This window comes from Macaca mulatta, chromosome 2 (assembly GCF_049350105.2).
Source record: "Macaca mulatta isolate MMU2019108-1 chromosome 2, T2T-MMU8v2.0, whole genome shotgun sequence".
NCBI classification, from domain to species: Eukaryota; Metazoa; Chordata; class Mammalia; order Primates; family Cercopithecidae; genus Macaca; species Macaca mulatta.
This window is the reverse complement of record NC_133407.1, coordinates 85,050,735-85,062,111: the sequence shown is the minus strand read 5'-3', so window position 1 is coordinate 85,062,111 and position 11,377 is coordinate 85,050,735. Positions and strand designations below refer to the sequence as shown.

Below are 11,377 nucleotides of genomic sequence, written 5' to 3'. Positions count from 1 at the left end.
CACCAAATGAGGACAGGGCAGGGGTTTTACGGTCTCCTGTAAACAGGAAGTGTCCCAGTCTGACGTGACTGCTAAACAGTACCCAGACAGCCTCTTTCTCAATCTTCAGGGGTACGTGTCTTCCGGCAAGAGTAGGTGTCTTCCAGCCGGCTCTCCTCCTGCTTCTGCTGTCTTGCTGGCACAAGTGGCCTTGCACATTGGGACTGAGTCTGAGAAGGGAGGAGTTACTCATCCCTTCAAGCTTTCAGCCCTGGGGAGAATCTTCCACTCCTGTCTATTTGGTTGTAGAAAAAAGGGAAAAGGGGCGACTTTCTTAATAACTACTTCGGACGTGACATAGGGGTGATGTGGGTACCTTGGAAGTAGAAAACTTTAATTTTGGAGGGTATTCTTGAGAGATGGGTTGGTATTCATTGTGTCACTGTAGTAGGAGCATCGTCTGGATTGTCTGGCAGTTAACCATAGTTTCAACAAGAGTTTTAATGACTTTTGTTATTAGTGGAATAATACAGGGGAGAAATAGAAGGAACCCAATGATGAAAATTACCATCCTTACCAGGGTTTTAAATTCTCCTAAATTAAAGAACCCCCATCCTAGAAGGTTTGTTGGGTCCCATCCCTTCCAGATTTGGACTGGTATATGGGCTACTTTTCTGATGTTTGAAGCGATTTCTAGTACTGCTTCTCCGTTATTATCTATGTTAAGACAACAATTGGAGATACTAAACTTGACACAGGCCCCACCCTCTTCTGCTAATAAGCAGTCTAGTGCTAGCCTGTTTTGATAAAATTGCTGCACGCATTTGGTTTTGTTGTTGTGTGAGCATTTCCAGGGCTAAGGTGGTTTGGTTAGTGATTATCTCTAGAACAGCCTGTAGTCTAATTATTCTATTTAGCATATTTATAGGAAGGTGATAACCCCATGAACCATCCTCAGCCCAAGAGACAGGACCGTAATATTCAATGATCCATTGCAGAGGCCATTTGTCCTCTTGCCATCTTTGGCTTCCTCCTACCTTTAAGGATCATTTTTCTTTGTTTAGGTTATTATATGCAGGGACTCCGAGGGTGTTGCCTGCTGTTAATGTTTTGGAGGAAGTAGTAGCCTTGGGGGTGAGCTTGACCCCTGGTGCAATGGACCCAGTTGGGGAGTCCGTGGACTCTCACTGCAGTTGGCGTGCTAAGTATCACAGTGTAGGGACCTGTCCACTTTGGTTGTAGTTTTTGGTGAGGGTCGGGTTGGCAGATAAACAAGTCTGTGCCTGCAAGACAGTTATGTTGAGAGGACAAGGAGATGTCGACAAGGAGAGGCATGGCCTCATTTGCTGCTTCACAAATGAAAGACCGTGTCTGGATTAAGGAGGGGAGGTAATTCCCGAGTGGCTCGGAGTCTGGTAAGGGTGGAGGCCCTAAGACAAAAGTTCAGCCATACATGATTTTAAAGGGACTATAAAAAGACCGTGCTTTTGGTGTTGCACGGAGTCTTATGAGGGTGAAAAGGAGACATTTTGTCCATGACTGATGGGTTTCTAGAGCCAGCCAGCTTGGTGAGTTGTGCTTTAAAGAGAGAGTTAATTTTTTCAACTTTGCCTGAAGACTGAGGCCTGTAGGGTGTGTGGAAAACCCATTTTATCCCTAAGGATGTAGAGACGCCTTGGGTAATTTGGCTGATAAAGGTGGTCCCTTTATTGGACATGATGGATGCTGGGAGTCCAAAATGGGGAATTATATGCATGATGAGAGTTTGTGTGAGGATATTTGCACCTTCTGAAGTTGTTGGGAATGCTTCTACCGACCCGAAGAAAGTACAGACAAAGACTAGAAGACAGCAGAGCTGTTTATCGGGCAGTGTGGAAGTGAAATCTACTTGCCAATCTTGCACAGGTACCTGGCCTTGGGCTTGGTGGGTAGGAAAAGGCTGAAGCTAGAGGAAGCCCTGGGGTGACACTGAGTGGCAGATAGAGCAGGACTGGGTAATTTCTCGAAAAATTGGCTGGAAAAGTGAGGACAAGTGAGAATAGGGCAGAGAAGTTGCAGGAGAGATTTGTAACTGACATGGAAAGAGTTGTGAAGGCTTTGGAGGATAGAGATTGTTTGAGAGTGAGGAAGAATGAAGCACCATTCCTTGACATAACATGGTCCCTGCCTTTAAAGGTTTTGGGCTCGGAAGTCCTCCTTTTCTTCTGAGGAGTAAAGCAGAGAGAACAAGGACAGAGACAGAAACTGGCCTTGCATGGGTTGTAGGGCTACTCGTTTGGCTACCTGATCTGCTAGTGCATTTCCAGCCAATATAGAATGGTCTGGGGTTTGGTGGTCCCTGCAATGAATGATGGCAACTTTCTGTGGGAGCCTGGTAGTTTGAAGGAGCTTGCTAATGAGAGAGCCATTTATGACACGAGTGTCTTTTGCAGTTAGGAAACCCCGTTCTTTCAGGATGGATGAGTGTGAGTGCACTACATGGAATGCATAATGAGAATTTGAATATATGTTGATCTGTTGTCTGGCTGCTAAAGTGAGAGCTCAAGTGAGGGCAGTGAGTTCAGCTTTTTTGGAGGTGGTGCCTAGGAGGAGCATATTGGCTTCAATAGTGTGGGGGAGTGACACTATAGCATAGCCAGCATGTCAGTGTCCTTGATGTAGGATGGACCTGCCATCTACAAACAAGTAAAGGAGACATCTGGAAGGTTAGGTTTGGAAAATGTATAAGAAAGGTTTGAACAGTGTTCACACAGAAGTGTGTAGGGTCTTGGGTGGTTGTAGCTTCACGTAAGAGCATGGCTGGGTTTAGACAGGAGCTGGTTAGCATGGTGGTGTGGGGAATTTCTATGAATAGAGTATACAGCTGGAGGAACCATGGGGCAGAGATGAGACTTAGTACACTGTGGTGAGTTAGCATGTCTTTGATGTTATGGGTTGAATAAACTGCTAGGTTGTCATGCAGAGATAGTTTTAGGCTTTCAAGGGTGAAGACAGCAGCTGCTGCCAATGCTCAGAGCCTGGCAGGCCATCCAAGAACTGTGGCTTCCAGCTCTTTAGAGAAGTAGGCAACAACCTGGAGGATGGGTCCCTTACACTGGGTTAGAACACCTAGTGCCACTCCATGCCATTTGTAGGTATAGAGAGAGAAAGGTTTGGTGAGGCCTGAGAGAGTGAGGAGGGGGGCTGAGATGAGAGCCTTTTGGAGTAGATAGAAAAGTTGGGTAATGGGCTGTGCAGGTTTTAAAGGCTCACAGAGAGGGCCTTTAGCAGCTTCGTATAATGGTTCGGCAAGTAGAGCGAAGGAGGGAACCCAGAGCTTAAAAAGAGAATTTCTTGTTTAGTTTGAAGAGGCAGGAGGGACTGGAGGAGGGATATGTGGTTGGTTGTGAGCCCTTGGGTTTGCGGGGTAAGAGCTAGGCCTAGATAGGGGACTGAGGTGACTGAGGGAGTGAATATTTGTGCTTTCTTAGGGGAGATCCAATACCCCCATTCTGCCAAGAAATTTAAAAGAGAGACAGTATGGGTGTTGCAGTCTCTTTGAGAGGGGCTACACAGGAGCAAATCATCAACATATTGAAGGAGAGTGGACAGTTTTAGGGATAAGGTACAGAGGTCATGAGCAAGGGCCTTCCCAAAAGGGTGGGAGCTGTCTCTGAAACCTTGAGGTAGTACACACCAGGTGAGCTAACGTGAAAGGTGGGTATCAGGGATTTCCCATGTAAAGACAAGGAGGTCTTTAGAATCAGGGTGTAAAGGAATTGTGAAAAAAAAAAAAAGCATCCTTTAGGTTTAGAATAGAATAACGGGTGGTACTGGAGGGAATTGTGGAAAGGAAAGTATATGGGTTAGGAACCACTGACATACTGGGAGTATAGTTTGGTTAATGAGCCTGAGGTCCTGGACTAAGTAAGTTCCATCTGGCTTTTTAACATGTAGAACCGGTATGTTAAAAGGGGAGTTTGTTGGGCAGAGTAGGTGACTGGCAGGGAGGCGAAAAATGATAGGCTTTAGGTCTGTGAGAGCAGCTTGGGGGATGGGATACTGCTTCTGTGATAGGAACTGGGTGGGCTCTTTAAGGTTAATGCAGATGGGGGTGTGGTGTTCTGCGACTGAGGGTGTGAAAGTACCCTAAACAGTGGGGTTAACTATGGATGGGGGATAAGGAAAAGTTGCATGTTTTAAGGTGGGAGGTTGGAGGAGTAGAAGAAAGTTAGATGCCCTGGAGGGGTCTGGGTTGATGCGTAGGGTACTATGGGGAACATGGAAGTGGAGAATAGTTTGGAGTTTTGAAAGGATGTCTCTGCCTAGGAGTGGAGTTGGTAATGAGGGCAGGACTAAGAAAGAGTGAGTGAAGGAAAAGGTGTGAAGGGAGCAGAAAACTGGAGGGGTGGCTCGGGGTTTGGAGACTTGTCCATCAATTCCCACAACAGAGATTTGGGAGGACAGGATGGGTCCCGAAAAATTAGGTAAAGTAGAGTAGTTTTCCCTGGTATTAATTAAAAAGTATACTGGCCTACCTGCCACCATCAGAGTTACCCTTGGCTCGGATGAAGAGATGGTAGTTGCTGGGGCATCCATCCCAGGGCACCATCAGTCTTCAGCAGCAAGTCCGATGAAATCCAAGTAGGAGGTTTTGGCCAGCTCAGGAAGGGATGGGGGCAGTCCTTGAGGGGGCCACTCACAGTCTGACTTCCAGTGGGGTTCTCCACAGAGGGGGTCATGGCCTGATGGGCTTACCTTGGTTTGGGCATTGTCTGGACCAGTGGCCTTCATTGCCACACTTGAAACAGGTGCCAGGTGGAGGTGGATTGCTAGGAGGCTTCTGTGTGGAGCTGCGGCCCCGTGGGCCTGCAGGGCCCCTGATGGCGGAGGCAAGCATTTGAAACTCTGCCTGTTTTTGCCTTTTACTTTCATCATCATGATTGTTAAAGACTTTGAAGGCTAAATTAAGAAGGTCTCGTTGTGGGGTTTGAGGGCTGTTGTCAAGCATCTGAAGCTTGCGCCAGATATCGGGGGTGAGTTGGAAGATGAACCAAAGGTTTAAGATAGTGGTTCCTTCTGAGCTGGCTGGGTCTAGGTTGGTATACTTTATGAAGACTTCAGTTAAATGAGAGAGAAAAAGGGCTGGGTTTTTGTCAGGACCTTGAATGATTTCTGAAAGTTTTTCATCGTTTACTGCTTTATGGGCACCCTTTTTGAGTCCTGCAAGGAGATACACAATCATGTGGTCTCAAGGTGGCATCCAGAGGCCCTGTCTTGATAATCCCAGTGGCGGTCCTGGTTGGGGACAGCCTCTGTGCCGGTAGGCTGGGCAGGAGTTTGGTGATGAATTATATCAGCATGTGCCTGAGCTAGAGTCCAGATACAATCCTGGTCTTCTGGGATGAGGGTGGAAGACAGGATAACATAGAGGTCATGCCAGGTTAGTTCATAAGACTGGGTAAGGTACTGAAACTCCCTAATATAAGAGGTAGAGTCTTCTGGATATGAACTGAATCTTTTGTTAATTTGAGAGAGGTAAATGAGGGAGAAGGGAATATGAACTCTAACAATACCTTCAACTCCTGCTACTTCCTGAAGGGGGCACTCTAGCACGGGTGCTGAAAGTAAGGGTGGGGCATGGGCCAAAGATGGCACATGAAAGAGTATGGGTGGGAGAGAAGAAGCCAGAAGTGGTTGCTGCTGAGGGTTTGATGGGGGAAGAGGGGTTAACAAGCAGTGGAGGATAGATAGGGGTGTAAGGTGGTGGGATGGGTTTACAAGCCTCAGGAGAGGGTGGTGGGGGAGGAGAATGGGTACAGATAATATTAGAATTGTCCTGAGGAGAGGACAGTGTAGGAAAAGAGATGGATACTGCTGACTGGGAAGATGGCGGCTGGAAAGATGGCAACTGAGAAGATAGCAACTGGGAAGACGGCTGAGAAGATGGCAGCTGAGAAGATAAAGAGGAGGCTTGGGGGGTTAAGGAAGACAGTTGAGAGGGAGATGTAGGGGCTGGGAGGGCTGGACAGCAGTCTACTGGATCCAAGGAGGAAAAAAAGGTAGGGCTGGGAGGAGAAAGGCGATCAGGGCGGCGAGAATGCAGGGGAATGATTAGAACAGGTGAGCAAGAATTGCAGAGGTTGGGCTGTGATCTGACTACAAAAAGCCTGAACATAAGGAGTTTCTCTCCATTTCTCCATTCATCAGCAATAATTGCTTAAGTCCGTTAAAATTGTAAAGTCGAATGTTCCATTTGCGGGCCATTTGGACCCATTATCCAATTTGTATTGTGGCCAGACTGAATTGCAAAAAGAGACAAAGCGCTTAGGGTGGATATCTTGCCTGAAGCCTAAGGTTTGCAGGTTTGCAGGTTTTTATGAGGCAGCCTAGAAGGCTGTCCTTTGGAATGGAAGACTGGGAATTTCCCATAATGGTAGGGTAGACTCAGGAGAACAGGGAAACCGAGACCATCCTGGACGCCGGAGGGAGATGATAAAAGGAGTGATTGTCACTGCTGTCTTTTTCGTTCCTGGAATGGGATCAATGGCTTAGAGGCGTCCCCCTAAGACCAGATGATTAGCAAGTGCCTGGCACATGCTGGAGCCTTCTTGAACCAACGTTGGATTTTCACACGAGAAACCAAGGGAGGCCATGTGGATTTTTCCCTGTTAACGGGGTTCCTGGGAAACTTACCAGTAGGCGAGATCAGTGACCCATGTGCATGCACAAAAAGACAACTGGAGGCTGAGGAGCTTCCATTGTCTGGCTGCTGTGGCCTGCTCTCCAGGATGGAGGGGTAGGTCCGTAGGGGATGCAGACCTGAGCCCCTCCTGGGTTTCTGCACCAGATGTAAGGTTGTCATATAGGTTCAAACCCCACGAGTGCACAAACAGACGACATGAGGCAGTGTGGAGCAACATTTTTTTTTGGAGGGGGGGACAAGAGTCTCACTCTGTCTCTCAGGCTGGAGTGCAGTGTCATGATCTCAACTCACTGCAACCTCCGCCTCCAGGGTTCAGGTAATTCTCCTGCCTCAGCCTCCTGAGTAGCTGGGATTACAGGTGTGTGCCACCATGCCTGGCTATTTTTTGTATTTTTAGTAGAGATGATGTTTCACCGTGTTAGCCAGGATGGTCTCAATCTCCTGACCTCATGATCCTCCTGCCTTGGCCTCCCAAAGTGCTGAGATTACAGGCATGAGCCAACACCCCCAGCCCAGCAACACGTTGTTTTAATGAGCACCTGGGTGCAGGTGGGCTGAGGCCTAAAATGGCGCCAGCACCAAATGAGGAGGGAGTAGGGGTTTTAGGGTGGTCTCCTGTAAACAGGAAGTGTCCCAGTCTGACGTGACTGCTACTTAGTACGCAGAAGGCCTCTTTCTCAATCTTCAGGGGTACATGTCTTCCGGCAAGAGTAGGTGTCTTCTGGCCAGCTCACTTCCTGCTTCTGCTATCTTGCTGGCACATGCTGCTGGCACAAGTAGCCTTGAACCTTGGGACTGGGCCTAAGAATGGAGGAATTACTCATCCCTTCAAGCTTTCAGGCCCTGGGAAGAATCTTTCAGTATTCTCCATAAATGTTATACTAATTTACATTCCCATCAACACTGTATAAGCATTCCCTTTTCTGCACATCCTTACCAACATCTGTTATTTTTAGACTTTTTAATGATAGCCATTCTGACTGGTGTAAGATGGCTCAAATTTTGGTTTTAATTTGCATTTCTCTGATGTTTATTGATGTTAAGCACTTTTCATGCATTTGTTGGCCGATTGTATGTCTCCTTCTGAAAAATGTCTGTTTATGTTCTTTGCTTGTTCTTAATGGGGTTATTTGTTCTTTTCCTGTTAAGTTGTTTGACTTCCTTGTGAATTCTGTATATTAGCCCTTGTTGGATGCATCAATTGCAAATACTTTTTCCCATTCTGTAGACTGTCTGTTTACTCTGTTGATTATTTCTTATGCTGTGCAGAAGGTTTTCATTTAATTAAGTCTCATTTGTCTATTTTTGTTGTTTTTACTTTTGAGAATGCAAAAATCCTCAACAAAATATTAGCAAACATAATTCAATAGAACATCAAAAAGATAACACACTATGATCAGGTGGGATTTATCCCAGGTATACAAGGATGGCTCAACATACACAAATCAATAAGCATGACACATAACGTAAACAGAATGAGGCATAAAAACCGTATGATCTTCTCAACAGATGCAGAAAAAGCATTCAATAAAATTCAGCATTTCTTCATGATAAAAATCCTCAAGAAACTAGGCATAGAAGGAACATGCCTCAACATAATAAACACCATATATGACAAACCCACAGCCAACATTATGCTTAATGGAAAAAGCTGAAAGCATTCCCCCTAAGAATTGGAACAAGAGAAGGATGCCTATTTTCTCCACTCTTGTTCAGAGTCCTAACCAGAGAAATCAAGCAAAAGAAAAAAAGAAACATCCAAATTGGAAAAAGAAAGTCAAATTTTCTCTGTTCACTGACAATATGATCCCATATCTAGAAAACCCTAAAGACTCCACCAAAAAACTCTCAGATTTGATAAATGAATTCAGTAAAGTTTCATGATATAAAATTAACATCAGAAATCAGTAGCATTTTTATGCACCAATAATAATCTAGCTGAGGACCAAATCAAGAAGGCAATTTACAAAGCTACCAAAAAAGTAAAATGCCTAGGAATATATTTAACCAAGAAGGTGAACGGTCTCTATAAGACCTATAAAACACTGAATAAAGAAATCATAGATGACATAAATTAAAAAAAAAGAATCCCATGCTCATGATTGGAAGAATCAATATCATTAAAATGACCATATTGCCCAAAGCAATCTAAGATTCAATGCAATCTCTGTCAAATTACGAATGTCATTTTTTACAGAATTAGAAAAAGCATTTCTAAAATTCATATAGAACCAAAAAGAGCCTAAATAGCCAAAGCAGTTCTCAGCAAAAAGAACAAAGCTGGAGGCATCACATTACCTGACTTCAAATTACATTACAAGGCTACAGTAACCCAAACCAGATGATACTAATATAAAAGTAGACACATAGATGAACGGAACAGAATAGAGAACCCAGACATAAAGTCGCATACCTACAACCAACTGATTTTTAACAAAGTCAATAAAAATATACACTGGGGAAGTGGCACCCTATTCAATAAATGGTGCTGGGAAAATTGGATAGCCACATGCAGAAGAATGAAACTGAACCCACACCTCTCACAATACATAAAAATTAACATAAAAATTAACTTAAAAATTAACTCAAGATGAATTAAAGACCTAAATGTAAAACCTAAAACTATGAAAATCCTAGAAGAAAACCTGAGAAAAACTCTTTTGGACCCTGGCCTAGACAAGTGGATTTTTAAAGGAAAGGAAGAGGCAGTTCCTACATTGTTTACTAAGAATTTACATTAAAACAACAAGCTATTGATTGGCTATACATTATTCTTTGTATCACAAATTCTGGAAATATAAAGATAATGGCTGAGGCAACTAGTCAGGAATGAAATGTTTTTAAACAATTGTCCCCAGGCATGAGTGTAGAGGGCATAACTAAAGTCCCATACTCATGTTTCTCTGGGTCTGATAAATTTTGGATATCTCACATAACTCTCAGATTGTTCTGAGCTAGTTTTCTTTTTCATGACCCTGTGTTGGTTAAAAAATCTTCCCATAGAAGCATTGATGATCACCCTCTGCTGAGATTAGAGTAATAGATACTTTTCATCCCTCAGTTCTGGGGAGTCTCATTCTTCAATAGTCCACAGTCACTGAATTTTTTAACAGTTATCATTTTTTAATCATCTCTAGTCTACAAAATTTCACAATTTTTGTTTTCTTGGAAGAAATAAAACAATGACAGATAAAAACCTATGCCTTTGAGAAGTCAACTAAAAACTATAATTACACTGAGACCCTTCTTTATAGACTTGCTATGGCAGGAAATAATTCAGGATTCAGTCCAAATTGTAAGAAAATAATGAAAACTCAAAAACAATGGTCAGGGCTACAATTTAACAACAGGTGTAGTATAGTTGTCTTCTGAAACCTACTTTTCTTCTGTCTCACATGTCCCTTTTTTACCAAAAGAGAATTCAGAGTAAGACCAATTTATTGGTGAAATAAGTTCTAGACTTATGATACTTAGTCTGATTATTTGCATGAAGTTCAGTGAAAATAGTGATTGCCCATATAGGCTCCTTTTAAATTGGCTTTGCTAGAACCTTTTCATAAGGAATCTCAGATTAGATTTTTTAAGCCTTTTGAAACTAATAAGCCAAGGCAACAATTCACCAGACTGTGCCTGTAATAGCTGTACAGAAGTAGAAGAGGATATTAAGGCTTCTGTTGGATTTATTTACAATTCTGATTCTGAATCTCTTTATACAAGCACACTCATTTGAAGAGAAAATAATTTGATTCTGTGTCACTTTGCAACTAGAACCTAAGTCCTTAATTGGCTGAAACTGTTGCATACACTGGGGTAGAAAAATGTGCTTGTGAGCATGTAAGTGCAGTGCATAATATTGAACCCCAACAAACTTGAATGATTTAGGTATTTTAACACTTATTTGGAGATAATGCTGAGCACAATGATAGAAAGGGATATAGAGGAAAGAGCACTTTTTTAGTGTTACCAGGAAGTGAAAGATCCTTGCTTCTTGTCTTCTTGAAGGAAATAATTCAGTCAAGAGACTAGTAAAGGAGCCAAAAAGGTTTATTAAGGAAATAAAGGTACACTCCAAGAGAGGATCAGGCTCACATGGCTAGGAACAGTCCTGAGAGTTCTGTGTTGAAGTTTTTATTATGTTAGACTTTTTCTTTAAGTTCCCACCTCTGCCTTAAGTCTCTGCCTTTTTCTTGTTTCCTGCTTCTGTCTTAAGTTTCTGCCTTTGTTATCCTCTAGTTCCTGCCCAGGTTTGTTGGATTCTCCCTTGCTGTCAGTAGATGTGCATGTGTGGGGACTGATGATCAATATGAATCATACCTAATGGTAGTGTTGCTAACTACTGCCACCCCAGGAAGGTCATATAGTGGTCAAATCTGTACTTATTGTGCCTGTACATATTTCAGGAATTTTCCTTTTGTCCCTTGTCCCTTCTTATCAGCATATAGCTAGCTATATTCTGACAGCTCAATCACAGAATAATTACTGGGTGTCTTAAGGAGTGTTCTGTTCTGCATAGGTATTTCCCTTCCTCTCTGCTCAGTTAGCATGCATGTTCGAGGTGGTCTCTGGGATGCAAGACTTTCTAGAGCCTCGTTCCCTGGGAGCTCCCTTTCCTGCTCATGTCTGTCTGCCTACTCTAACAGTAATGCTTAGTTTGCCTTCTATTTCCCTGAAAAATACAGCTTTGGTGAAAAAGTCTCAAATCATCATTCATTA

The 11,377-nt window shown here is 43.5% G+C and overlaps 1 pseudogene; it reads right to left on the bottom strand.

Annotated features, from left to right (window-relative positions):
* Positions 1 to 4,511: 4,511 nt before the first annotated feature.
* Positions 4,512 to 9,635, bottom strand: LOC144339467 (transcription factor NF-E4-like; annotated as a pseudogene).
* Between the last annotated feature and the right edge of the window lie 1,742 nt (positions 9,636 to 11,377).